The sequence below is a fragment of the Linepithema humile genome, chromosome 2, assembly GCF_040581485.1.
Source record: "Linepithema humile isolate Giens D197 chromosome 2, Lhum_UNIL_v1.0, whole genome shotgun sequence".
Classification (NCBI taxonomy): Eukaryota; Metazoa; Arthropoda; class Insecta; order Hymenoptera; family Formicidae; genus Linepithema; species Linepithema humile.
The window spans coordinates 10453725-10466269 of record NC_090129.1 but is presented as its reverse complement, the minus strand read 5'-3'; the positions used below and the strand labels follow the sequence as shown (position 1 = coordinate 10466269).

The 12545-nt window shown below is 30.1% G+C and overlaps 1 protein-coding gene across 1 annotated transcript in view; it reads right to left on the bottom strand.

Annotated features, from left to right (window-relative positions):
- The window catches only part of LOC136997942 (cytochrome P450 4C1-like), a 33898-nt gene extending 24036 nt beyond the window's left edge, over positions 1-9862 (bottom strand). The window contains exon 1 of the mRNA XM_067349438.1: positions 8287-9862. The gene's annotated coding sequence lies outside the window, so the exon portion shown is untranslated. The remainder of the gene's footprint in view (positions 1-8286) is intronic.
- Between the last annotated feature and the right edge of the window lie 2683 nt (positions 9863-12545).

The window sequence follows — 12545 nt, the reverse complement described above, 5'->3', positions numbered from 1 at the left end:
GGCTGGAAAAATTGAGTACAAAAAGAAACATATTGTAAGTACCCGTCAATTATATCGACGAATTGCTGTAGATACACAAGATACTTTGAAAGAGATGCGACAGCAGAAACAGGTTAGTCAAAAGACACAGGTAAATTCTAAAAAGAAATATAAACATGGCATTAATAATACTGATACTACTAATTATTTAAATGATAATAATGCAATAAATATTTCTGCTGTTAATTTCAATCACAATTTAACAAATGATCAAACTAATGTTAGTGAAGCTTATGACTGTGTGAGTCGAGATTTTAATAATAAAAACACACTCTTTAATAATTTAGTACACAAATCTTTAATTGAAGCCACGCCTTTGTATTTATGTCAAGATAATGTCGAGGAAAATTTATTATTTTAATTAAGGTATTGGGCTGTGCAATATAACATTACTCACGCTGCCCTTGATAACCTTTTGAAAATTCTAGTCCCTTTTCATTCGAAATTGCCATTACATAGCCATACTCTATTAAAGACAACTTTATCTATGCCGAGTCGACAGTTAGAGAAAGGAGAATTATGTTATATAGGTTTATTACAGCCATTGAAACAATTTGTTTCTCGATGTACATCACAGTTACAAAATAATGAAATAGACGTTAGTTTTAATATAGATGGACTTCCCCTTTTTAAAAGTGCAAATACTCAATTATGGCCTATTTTAGGCTTGATAAAAAATTGTCCTGAAGAAAATCCTTTTGTCATTACTTTGTACTGTGGTAATTCTAAGCCTTCGCCACTTGATATTTTCTTAGAAGATTTTGTAAATGAATTGTTTCAGTTGCTACATGAAGGATTTTTATTTGAAAATAAATTATATACTGTGAAAGTTCATAGCTTCATTTGCGATGCTCCAGCTAGAGCTTATATAAAACGTACAAAGTCACATGGCGGTTATTCATCTTGTGATAAATGTATAGAAACTGGGGAGTATGTTCAAAATAGAGTTATCTATAAAAGTGTTTTAGCTCCAAGAAGAACAGATTTAGATTTTCAGTTATTTACTGATGAAGATCACTATACAGGTGTTTCTCCTCTTACAAAACTTCCAATTGGTTTAGTTACAAAGTTTCCAATTGATTACATGCACGCCGTATGTTTAGGTGTTATGAAAAAACTTTTAAATACTTGGATGTCTGGTAATTTAAAGATACGCTTGCCTGGTCGATTAGTAAATCTTATATCTGAAAGATTAATTTCTTATAGAAAATTTATACCTGTTGAGTTTAATAGAAAATCTCGTAGTTTGATTGAGCTTGCACGTTGGAAAGCTACAGAATTGAGAATGTTCCTGATTTATTTAGGTCCTTTAGCATTGAAAGACATTCTAAAAGAAAATTTTCTTTTATTTCATTGTGGCATTTTTTTATTGTGCTCTGAGAAACACATTACTAAGTTAGGCACTCAGTTAGCTAATGAGCTTTTAGTTATGTTTATAAAACACTGTGAAAACATTTATGGCCCTCAATTTCTCATTTATAACGTTCATATATTGTGTCATTTAAATAATGATGTTGAAAAATTTGGACCGTTGGATAATTATTCAGCGTTCCCTTTTGAAAACTATTTGAATAGTCTCAAACATTTAGTTAGATCTCCCAATAAACCTTTACAACAGATTTTTAGACGTTTAAAAGAAATTGATATTTCCAATCAAAACATGCACCATGAAAATCATAATATTCCTTTGCCTTTTAATGAATATAATTCAGAGCCATTCCCTGTTAATGATATTTTTAAATATAAAATGTTTAAGAAATTAAAATATAAAAATTTAATCTTTTATGTTTGGCAATGTCGTAATGCAGATTGCTATTGTTATATAAAAGGGGAAAAAATAATACAAATTCATAACATTTTAGTTAGATTCGATGATACACTTTTTTTTTATGGAAAACAGTTTTTGTCTTATTATCCATATTATGTATATCTCTATAATTCAAAGCTTACAGATATATTTTGTGTAAAACATTTGTCTAATGAATTTGTGATGGTTCAGCTTGAGGACATCATAGCAAAATGTATAGTTCTTCCTAATGAAAATAATTTTTGGGTATTATTTCCTTTAATCCATCAAGTTCATTAAACATTGCACAATATTTATTGCATTATCATCATTTCTTTTCTGACTTATTATTTAGTAACTATTTCTTAATTAAAAAATATTACTCACACAAATTCAGTTTGGCGTGTATGTAATCAAATTTAAGTTTGCGTTGATTAAATATATAATTAATCTATAATTACATAAATTGATTATAGACTTAAATTTTAAGTCAATATTTTCTAAAAAAACATTTTATTTTATGAGAATAAAATTATTTTGAAAAAATGTACATACTTTAATTATAATGTAAATCAAAAAATATATATATATATATATATATATATATATATATATATATATATATATAAAATGTAGGTCAAATTTTTTGCAAACATTTAATTTTTCTTAGTATCTCGCATACCTACTAAAACAATTTTTATTTTCTCATGTTTTTATAATTATATTATAATTTATGTTTGTTTTATATAAATATTCTAAGATGAGAATAATCTAACAATAAATATTGTTTTGTTAGAACAATTATTAAATTATTTATTGAAATGTTATTATTTTAAGAAAGAAAGAATCTTTTTTGTATAAATCTTATATTAAAATGAACTCTGTTCAAAGAAAACCTAAATGCTGTATTATTAACAAAAATATAAACCCTTTACAACAAATTAAAAATTATCAGGAAAGTAGTTTAAGGCTATGCATTCGTTTTGAACGCTTACATGCTTTAAGCGTTTCTTCTTATCTTTTTAAATAAAAAAGAAGAAGAAACAGCATTTAAAGCATGTGAGCATGTTTAAAACGAAGTCTTAGATTATTTTCTTGATAATTGTTTAATGTCAAAGTTTCGTTAATTAAGTATTATATAATTGGTCATATATTGGTCCTATTTTCGCCGTCCATAAAACGTCAAAAAATGACGTCTTGTGGATGTGACATATCGGGCGGTATTCATAGTCCGTTCTTATATTTAAAATCGTCTTAAGCACGGACTTATATTCGCTCTCTTCGTCACACATAGATTGTGTCTGACGAAGAGAGCGAATATAAGTTCGTGCTTAAGACGATCTTGAATATAAGAACGGACTATGAATACCGCCCATCGACGTCATTTTCGGGTCTCATGAGACCTAACTTAGGACGTCTAATTGGTCATTTTGCGACCAAAATTTACCGTCATTATGGCCGATATTCATAGGCCGGTATTCATAGTCCGTTCTTATATTTAAGGTTGTCTTAAGCACGGACTTATATTCGCTCTCTTCGTCACACATAGATTGTGTCTGACAAAGAGAGCGAATATAAGTTCGTGCTTAAGACGATCTTGAATATAAGAACGGACTATGAATACCGCCCATAGTCCGTTCTTATATTCAAGATCGTCTTAAACACGAACTTATATTCGCTCTCTTCGTCAGACACAATCTATGTGTGACGAAGAGAGCGAATATAAGTCCGTGCTTAAGGGGGGACCTCGTGTAACCGGTTAAAAAAATTGAAAAATTTTTTTTTGCTTTAATCAATAGCAATCCATGTAGAAAATATATTCCCAAAGTTACAAAACAAAATTCGAAGTTTTAAGAAGTCCACAGCCTATTTCTTGCGCGCAGATATACAAGCGCGCGGCGGGGCGCTTGGTCAACGGTACCATAAGATATAAGATTATAGAATTTGTAACTGTTTTTGGCGCGTTTTCGGAAGTACTTATTTGAGAGTGCAATTTGGAGAGTGCAAGCAAAGTGTGAAATTCGAAGAAGCAGGAAATCGGAGCCTCAGTTTTAAACTTGTTGTTACACTTTTCTTTTTTACTTTTCAATACCGAAAACTTTAAACGCGTTTTTCTCGAAACCAGTTTTTGGCAATTGGCGGGAAAGATTACTCAAAAACTATTCGATCAATCAAGTTGTCCCTGTGTATACATGTAGTTTAATAATATAAATTGTCGATGAACCTATAAAATTAGTAAAATAATTAATTTAAACAATTTTTATTGTATAAATAAGGTGACATTTTGTGGGTCAAAATCGCAATTTTTTTTTAAAGTGTTGCCATTTTTTCAATTTTCAACTTCTTACTTATTTTTTAGGTTCATCGACTAGATAATTTCATAGAAAAAAAAAACTTTTTTTTTTTTTTGGTTTTAAACAAGTGCAAAAGACGCTACAATTCCCGCCAATTCACAACTCCAGTGATGAGGCTGCGTCAACATTTGTTTATAGTGGCTCTATAATCAATTATTTTTAAACAAAAAAAATTTTTGTTTACTTTTTAATATATGTTATAAAACACTAAAGTTTTAAAAAAATCCGTTGCATTGTTTCTTAAAAAAAAATTCCTAAAAATCACCTTTGTTTTAGCGATTCATACGAGGCTCCCCCCTTAAGACGATTTTGAATATAAGAACGGACTATGAATACCGCCCTATGACGTCATTTTGCTACTTGGGATATTTATTAAACAATTCTATTTCTTTTTATCTGTGGGTTCCATTTTTATTTCAGACACGTTGATTTATGACTCATGTCAGAAGCGAGAAATTATGCTAATTTTTTAATAGTATACGTCGAAATAAATTAGTTTTTTTTCGTATGCCAATATTCGTGTTCAATAATATACGCAAGTGGTAGCGTGCGAAAAAATTTAAATTAAATTAATCATTCTTTTGAAATTAATTTTGTACAGTGCAAGGAGAAACGTTTGGCACAATTTTTCTTTTTTAATTCAATATGACTGGAGCCAAAAATTAAAAGTCTTAAGAAGATGCTGGAGTGGCAGCCGAACTCCGACGCAAAAGCGCCATCATTTCGATGGTACTAAAAATGAAATGACATTATCGCATAGCCTACGCCGCGTAGGTCCGTGTGTACGCATTTGTTTGTAGTGGTAACTCACTACACTGACGTGTGGTCTGTGTACGTGTGTCATCGGAAGTTTGTAAACAAACGATGCTTGTGCTTGTTTTCTCGACTGAAATTTCGTTGCAAGGTTACAATATAATGTCCGAGAAGACATAGGCGTATACAAGGTGTCAAATAAATATGAACTAAATATGACAAAATAATAAATGAAAAATATACATATAATACTATATATATCACTGAAGAAAAATGTCATATATACTTTTCTTATTTTTATCCTTATGTAATAAATACAAAATAACTAATTAATCAATTAATATATATATATATATACACATATATTGAATAAATAGTTATCTTTATTTTGTATTTTATGTGATAATGACTGAAATAATGAGAGTATATATAATTTTAGTTACATAAAATACAAAATAAAAATAACTATATTCAATATGTATATGTATGTATTGAATAATTAATTAACTTATTTATTTATTTTGTATTAATTACGTAAAAATAAAAATAGGGAAAGCATATAACATATTTTTCCAATTAGATATATAATATTATACATAAATTTTTCAAATCAAATATTTTATCATATCTAATTTATATTTATTAGACACCTCGTATAAGTCTATTTCGTCTCGTATGTACATCATACAGCCATACAATAGAATTTTAATTACGAGAAAAAAGATTAAATGACCTTATAAATTATCCGATAAAACATAAACAGACTACACGTAGTAAATTATTAACTAAAAAAAATACGTATTTCTTAAAATCTGCCAGTTTACAAATAAATCGTCTTTAGCTCTCTTTTTTCTAAACTGTCAGCTGACATTAGATCGCCTCTGACAATATTTATTAAAAATTGTTAGCTGACGTTAGATTGCCTCTGACAATATTTCTTAAAATCTGCCAGTTCACGAATAAATCGTCTTTAGCTCTCTTTTTTCTAAACTGTTAGCTGACGTTAGATCGCCTCTGACTATATTTATTAAAAATTGTTAGCTGACGTTAGATCGTCTCTAGCTTTTGTAATTCTAAACTGCCAATCCACGAGAAAACCGCCTCTGGCTTGTCTTATTCTGTATTGCCAGTCCACGAGAAAACCGCCTCTGGCTTGTCTTATTCTATATTGCCAGTCCACGAGAAAACCGCCTCTGGCTTGTCTTATTCTATATTGCCAGTCCACGAGAAAACCGCCTCTGGCTTGTCTTATTCTATATTGCCAGTCCACGAGAAAACCGCCTCTGGCTTGTCTTATTCTTTATTGTAAGATATTTTTATTACGTCATATGCTTTATATATATAATGTATATTATGTGCTATATTATCTATATTTATATCAAAATATCTTTTTAAAATGACATTATTTTGTATACTCTTTTTACAATAAATGTATATGATATATGCCATATTTTTTATTTCTAAAGCATGAAATATAAAGATATTTTTAATTTCTTGTGCCTATCATTTGTAAAAAAATCTTGATAAAAGAAACAACATTAATTTTGCGACTTGCAATAATCTGTTTCAATATATGCTTTTTTTAAATACTTACAATTAGCTTTATTTTACGTGATTAACTTGGTATTTAAAATACGTATCAAAATCGAAAATGTATTTCTATTACAGTAGAAAAGAAACATTCTTGTCTTACAACACAGAGAAATGGCAAAATATAATATTGTCTAAAGTACAGTCCAATAAAAACTGTTAAAATTGAACATTTTATAAAACCACTGTGATTTATGAAAAATCAAAACTATTATTTTTAAAATATAGACATATTTCGACTGTGTGTTTTAAACTGCACTACACATTCAAAAATCAGAGAATAATTTTATTTCTGCAAAGTTGTGCATAATGTCAGTGGAAAAGTGATTTATTTGTTATTGCATATACATGATATTTTACCATTCTTCTATGGTGTAAGACTACAATGTTTTCTTTTTTACTGAATTAGAAATTAATTTTATATTTTGATGCGTATTTTAGATACCAAGGTAAACGCATAAAATAAGACTAATTGTAAGTATTTAAAAGAAGTATATATTGAAACAGATTATTGCAAGTCAAAAAATTAATGTTTTTGTTTTATGAAGATTTTTTTACAAATAATACATACAAGAAACTAAAAATACCTTTATATTTCATGCTTTATAAATAAGTTATATGACATATACATTTATTATAAAAATATATACAATATACAAAATGATATTAACTTTTTACATAGACCTAGTTTACATCGTGCACTTGATACGCGTATCAAGTACTATATTCGTACCAAATTCGAACTAAATATTTAATACGCACGATGTAAACGCTGCCGGATCAACTTGATACGAGCGTATCAAAGTAGGAGTATCGTACTAAGCTGATACGCATATCAAATGATACAAATGACGATGTAAACGCACGAAACGCATTTTGGAGGGAATCTAGCATTGAGCATAACCTAACAAAACCGATATTGACTTTTACATACGGTATTAACTTTTGGTTTTTCTTAAACTGTTATATATATATTTTTTAAATATATATTATAAAATATAAATATATATTAAAATGTCCTGTAAAAAGGGAGTAAATTGGGGAGAAGAAAAAACGCGAACATTTTTAGAATTGTGCACATAGAAGCAGATTATTTTATTAATGGATGGAAAAAAATACAAACATATTGATATTATATAAAATATATAAAATAAAATATTCTTGCTTTGTAAGTGATAAGTGGAGTGTATTATTTATTTGATATAAAACGAGAAATAATGAATAATAATAGTATGCAAAAGTATATAACCACATTTTATATATATTTATATAAAATATATAAATATATATATAAAATATATATAAAATATATAAATATATATAAAATGTGGTCATATACTTTTGCATACTATTATTATTCATTATTTCTCGTTTTATATCAAATAAATAATACACTCCACTTATCACTTACAAAGCAAAAATATGACCTTAAACGAATTGTAATTCCAAGTACTACCACTAGAAGGCAATCCATATGAATTAAATTCGTATTATATTTTTCCCTTAGTACGTCCGATGTAAACGCACCCGTACTAAAGCATTGGTGCGCACCAAACTTAATACGCGTACTAACGTTTTAACGATGTAAACTAGGCCATAGATACTTTGATGTGAATATATATAATATGGAGCATATAATATACATAATATATACACATGAAGCAAATAAATAAAAGTATTTTACAGAAATTAAAATATGAATGTATGTAACTAAATAATGTAAATGTTTGCAAAAATGTTGCAAAATTTATGTATAATACATACACTTTTTTATCCTTCAGAGTGCCTTCAACCCATTTTTTTCAGCCGGGTTTCGTAGCACATAACACAAACACACACACACACGCACAACTAACACACATAACTAACCTAAAAGATTCTGTATATGACAGATAGCACTGAGAACTGTATAGCGCCTCTATCCCAAAATCTCGGAACTAATTTATAGCTCTTTTTTACCTTATTTTTTCTATATTGCACACATGCTTTACATAAATCTGGAAAAGGGTGGCGTTTTGAAAATAAGTCTCTAAGCTCTATTTTTTTGGTTTTCCATTATTGTTTCATACGCTCTTCTTCGGCACATGGTCTTGTTTTGCAGATTGAAGCAGTATAATTTTGATATAAAAGATATAATTCTTTGAGGTGACATTGTCGGTAAATTTTCAAAAATTTTTTTTATTTTTTGGTTTAAATTTGACCAACTGCCGAAAGATTAGCATATGTACTTTATTTACACCAAAGGATTTGTAATTCTATTAAAGCAATAAAAAACGCCACCCTTTTTAGAAAATTGAAGTTTCGGTCGGTAACAATATGACTTCAGCATCCTCTTAAATAATTGGTAAAAATCAATGTTCAGGTTAAGTTAAAATAACCGAATGTCACTAGGATTTAACTTCTTAAACAACGTTGGTAGAAACGGCCCTGAAAGCCACTTTTTCCAACATCTGTTAACTTCATAGACATAGGAATAAGGAGACGGAGTGTAAGCCGCGGGGGATTGAAGTCGCTTTCGGGGAGCGGGGACTACGATCACATGGTACTTTGGTGCCGCATTTATGCTACAACTAATGCCAATGTGGCACCAAAGTATCACGTGACTGCTATTCCCCGCACCGCGGAACTGGCTTCACTCCTCTTGCCTAAAGTAATAGCGTTTTCGATTATACAGGATTTGAACGACCCAAGATTGGTTAATGACGTCATTGCAACCTCTCCACCAATGAAAGACTTGCATTTATAGTAAAATAGTGATTGATCAACCCTAGATCGTTCAAACCCCGTTTATTCGAAAACGCTATAAGATCTTATGCTCTGTCTCCTTATTCCTATGTTTATGGTTAACTTTAACCGACTAGTAACTTTTCAGAATAGCCAACTTAAAACTCGAAACTGGTATATGTTGTCAATCCTAAAATCTTAATATATTGATAAAAAGTGTATAGAAATTGACTGTAAAAAAAGATTTTGCAATACTAACACTATATTATTATAATATATATAATATTAAGCTTATGAGAGAAATTTTTTCCTTTAATTACAATATTTTATTCTTCATGTTGGCAATTCTCTAACCATTGATTAGAGTTAACCACGGTGTAAGGGTGCCGTCACATGCGGCGTAACTTGCGTAAGCGTAACTTGCGCCGACCAATCACATCGTCTCATTTGAATATTAGCTTCCACCTAGTTATTTTTATGTTTTTTACGCTATTGTTGTTACGCTGAATTAAAGAAAGAAGCGCAACTAAAGTGTGTGGTGGTGTAGGTAATGCAGCGTGAAAAGAGTACATTTTGTCACATATGTAAAAGATTTGTAAGCATTTTGCGACAAGTTTTTTTCTCTTCATATATTATCAGTTTCCATATTGCAAACAGTTTTAATATGTGATGTTTTCTAATTTTCCGCTGTTGAAATGTTTGCTTCTTCCACCTTTGCCATTGTTTTTATATAATAAATAATACTAAATCAGGATTCATTATACACTTTTCTGAGCTCATAATCATCTACTAATATATAAAAAATTAATATTTGAATATTAACTTAATGAATTATTAATTATAACTAAGTAATTAGCATGAATATAAATTAGTACCTTCTGGAATGATAAGTCTATCAATATCACCAATAATCTTTTTACATAACCTCAAGAACATACAAGGTGTACTAAATCAGATTTACTTTATAAATATTACATATATTCCGCTTCACATATACTCGTATACAGAATGGGTGTTTACGATAATTCAAGTTCGAGTTAGTTTCACTAGGACCGAAAAATGAGATATATATAACCATCTAGAACCTTTATGATTCATGACAACTCGACGCTGTCTTGTATTGCTTGAGTTAAATTCATTGAATTTGTTGAGTTTAATAAATATAATTATATACATATATATATAATTATATCTATTAAAGAGGTATACCAACACACACACACACATACATACCAACATTATTTGTTTCTTTCATAGACTGATTTGCAGTTGACATTTTTTTATTACAATAAAATTTGCTCTATAAACTCAACAAATTCAATTAATTTAACTCAAGCAATACAAGACAGCGTCGAGTTGTCATAAATCATAAAGGTTCTAGATGGTTATGTCTATCTCATTTTTCGGTCCTAGTGAAACTAACTCGAACTTGAATTATCGTAAACACCCGTAGTTTATTGTTTAGCTGGGAGTGCAAGAAACTCGCACTTTCGGCAACCCACGGACTTGAAGGACAGAGCATTATGGGATATTATGGACGCGGGGAGTGAAGCACTGGTGCGGGGGGGATTTGACTTCTAAACCACCTTCAGCCATATTTATATGGGCCATTAGTGCTGCTATCTATTTGATGATCGTGGTGGTTTAACATATCCTTCAAGTAGTGTAATAAAAATATGCCTTGAAACGGAAAAGGCTATCAGATTTACCATAAAAGAAAATAATATAACTTCAAATTCGAAATATTCCGTTTACTGTATTACACAAATTGTACTTTCAAATTTAAATATGATAAATATATTTAAAGAATTATTAACACATTTAAATGATCAAAACTTCTTAATATGTCATAGAATTAATTTAATTAAAAGTGTTATAATAAAATACGTAAAAACACGGTACTTTTATATTGCAAAACAAACTGATAATAATGTAAGCAAAAGACAATATTTTAATAAATTAATATTATTTGCAGGACAGTAAATTATGTTTATTTTTGTATACTTATTTATGTATATTTATTAAATGTGTTATAAATATCTATAATTCATATTTTATTAAATTTTGTTTATTTTTGTTAATTTTTTGATTAAATATTTTTTTAGATTTATTTAATTATCATTCTATTATGTATTATTCAAGCAAAGTATTGTGAAATACTAAGAGATGGCAGTACCAGTGGCCCATATAAATATGGCTGAACACGTGCTTCACCTTTTTCAAGTAACACTCCGTCCTTTAGGTCCGTGCGGCAACCTCGTACAGTGCTGCTGCTACTGAACAAGTTTTCGGTGCGCACTCAGTGCGGCTCGGTGAAAAACGCTATAGGCCGGAGCACAGACTTTTACATAAAGCATAACGCATAAGCATAAGGAAATTGATTGGTCTATATATAAGCATAAGCAAATGCATAAGGAAACGGACCAATCAATTTCCTTATGCTTATGCGTTATGCTTTATGCAAAAGTCTGTGCTCCCGCCTTATAACTTTAGGCTTTGACGTATGGAAAAACTGAGGCTGGCAGGATTTCCGGTTTCGGCCATGACACCCTACAACAAAATGGCCGCTCAACAACTGCTCAACAACTGCTCGGCATCTTTCAAAAATTTTTACAATATTATCAATTTGTATCACCACGCCGGGTATCACATGTGCATACGCACGTACAGAATATGGCCGGAGCACAGACTTTTGCATAAAGCATAACGCATAAGCATAAGGAAATTGATTGGTCCATTTCCTTATGCATTTGCTTATGCTTATATATAGACCAATCAATTTCCTTATGCTTATGCGTTATGCTTTATGTAAAAGCTTGTGCTCTCGGCTATAAGGCCATCACACACAAAATGACATAACTGCATATGCATAGCATAAGACCGTCTCGACCAATGAACATGCTATGTAAATCAATATGGCACCTTTATGCTAGATGTTCATTGGTCGAGACGGTCTTATGCTATGCATATGCAGTTATGTCATTTTGTGTGTGAGGGCCTATACACATACACACGCATTGTCGCCATTTTGTTGTAGGGTGTCATGGCCGAAACCGGAAATCCTGCCGGCCTCAGCTCTTTTGACAAAGTTATAGCGTTTTCGAATAAACGGGGTTTGAACGATCTAGGGTTGATCAATCACTATTTTACTATAAATGCAAGTCTTTCATTGGTGGAGAGGTTGCAATGACGTCATTAACCAATCTTGGGTCGTTCAAATCCTGTATAATCGAAAACGCTATTAGCGATTTAGTACTAGTATAGACATCTGTGACTGGCAGTGAATTTTGGAACACAGC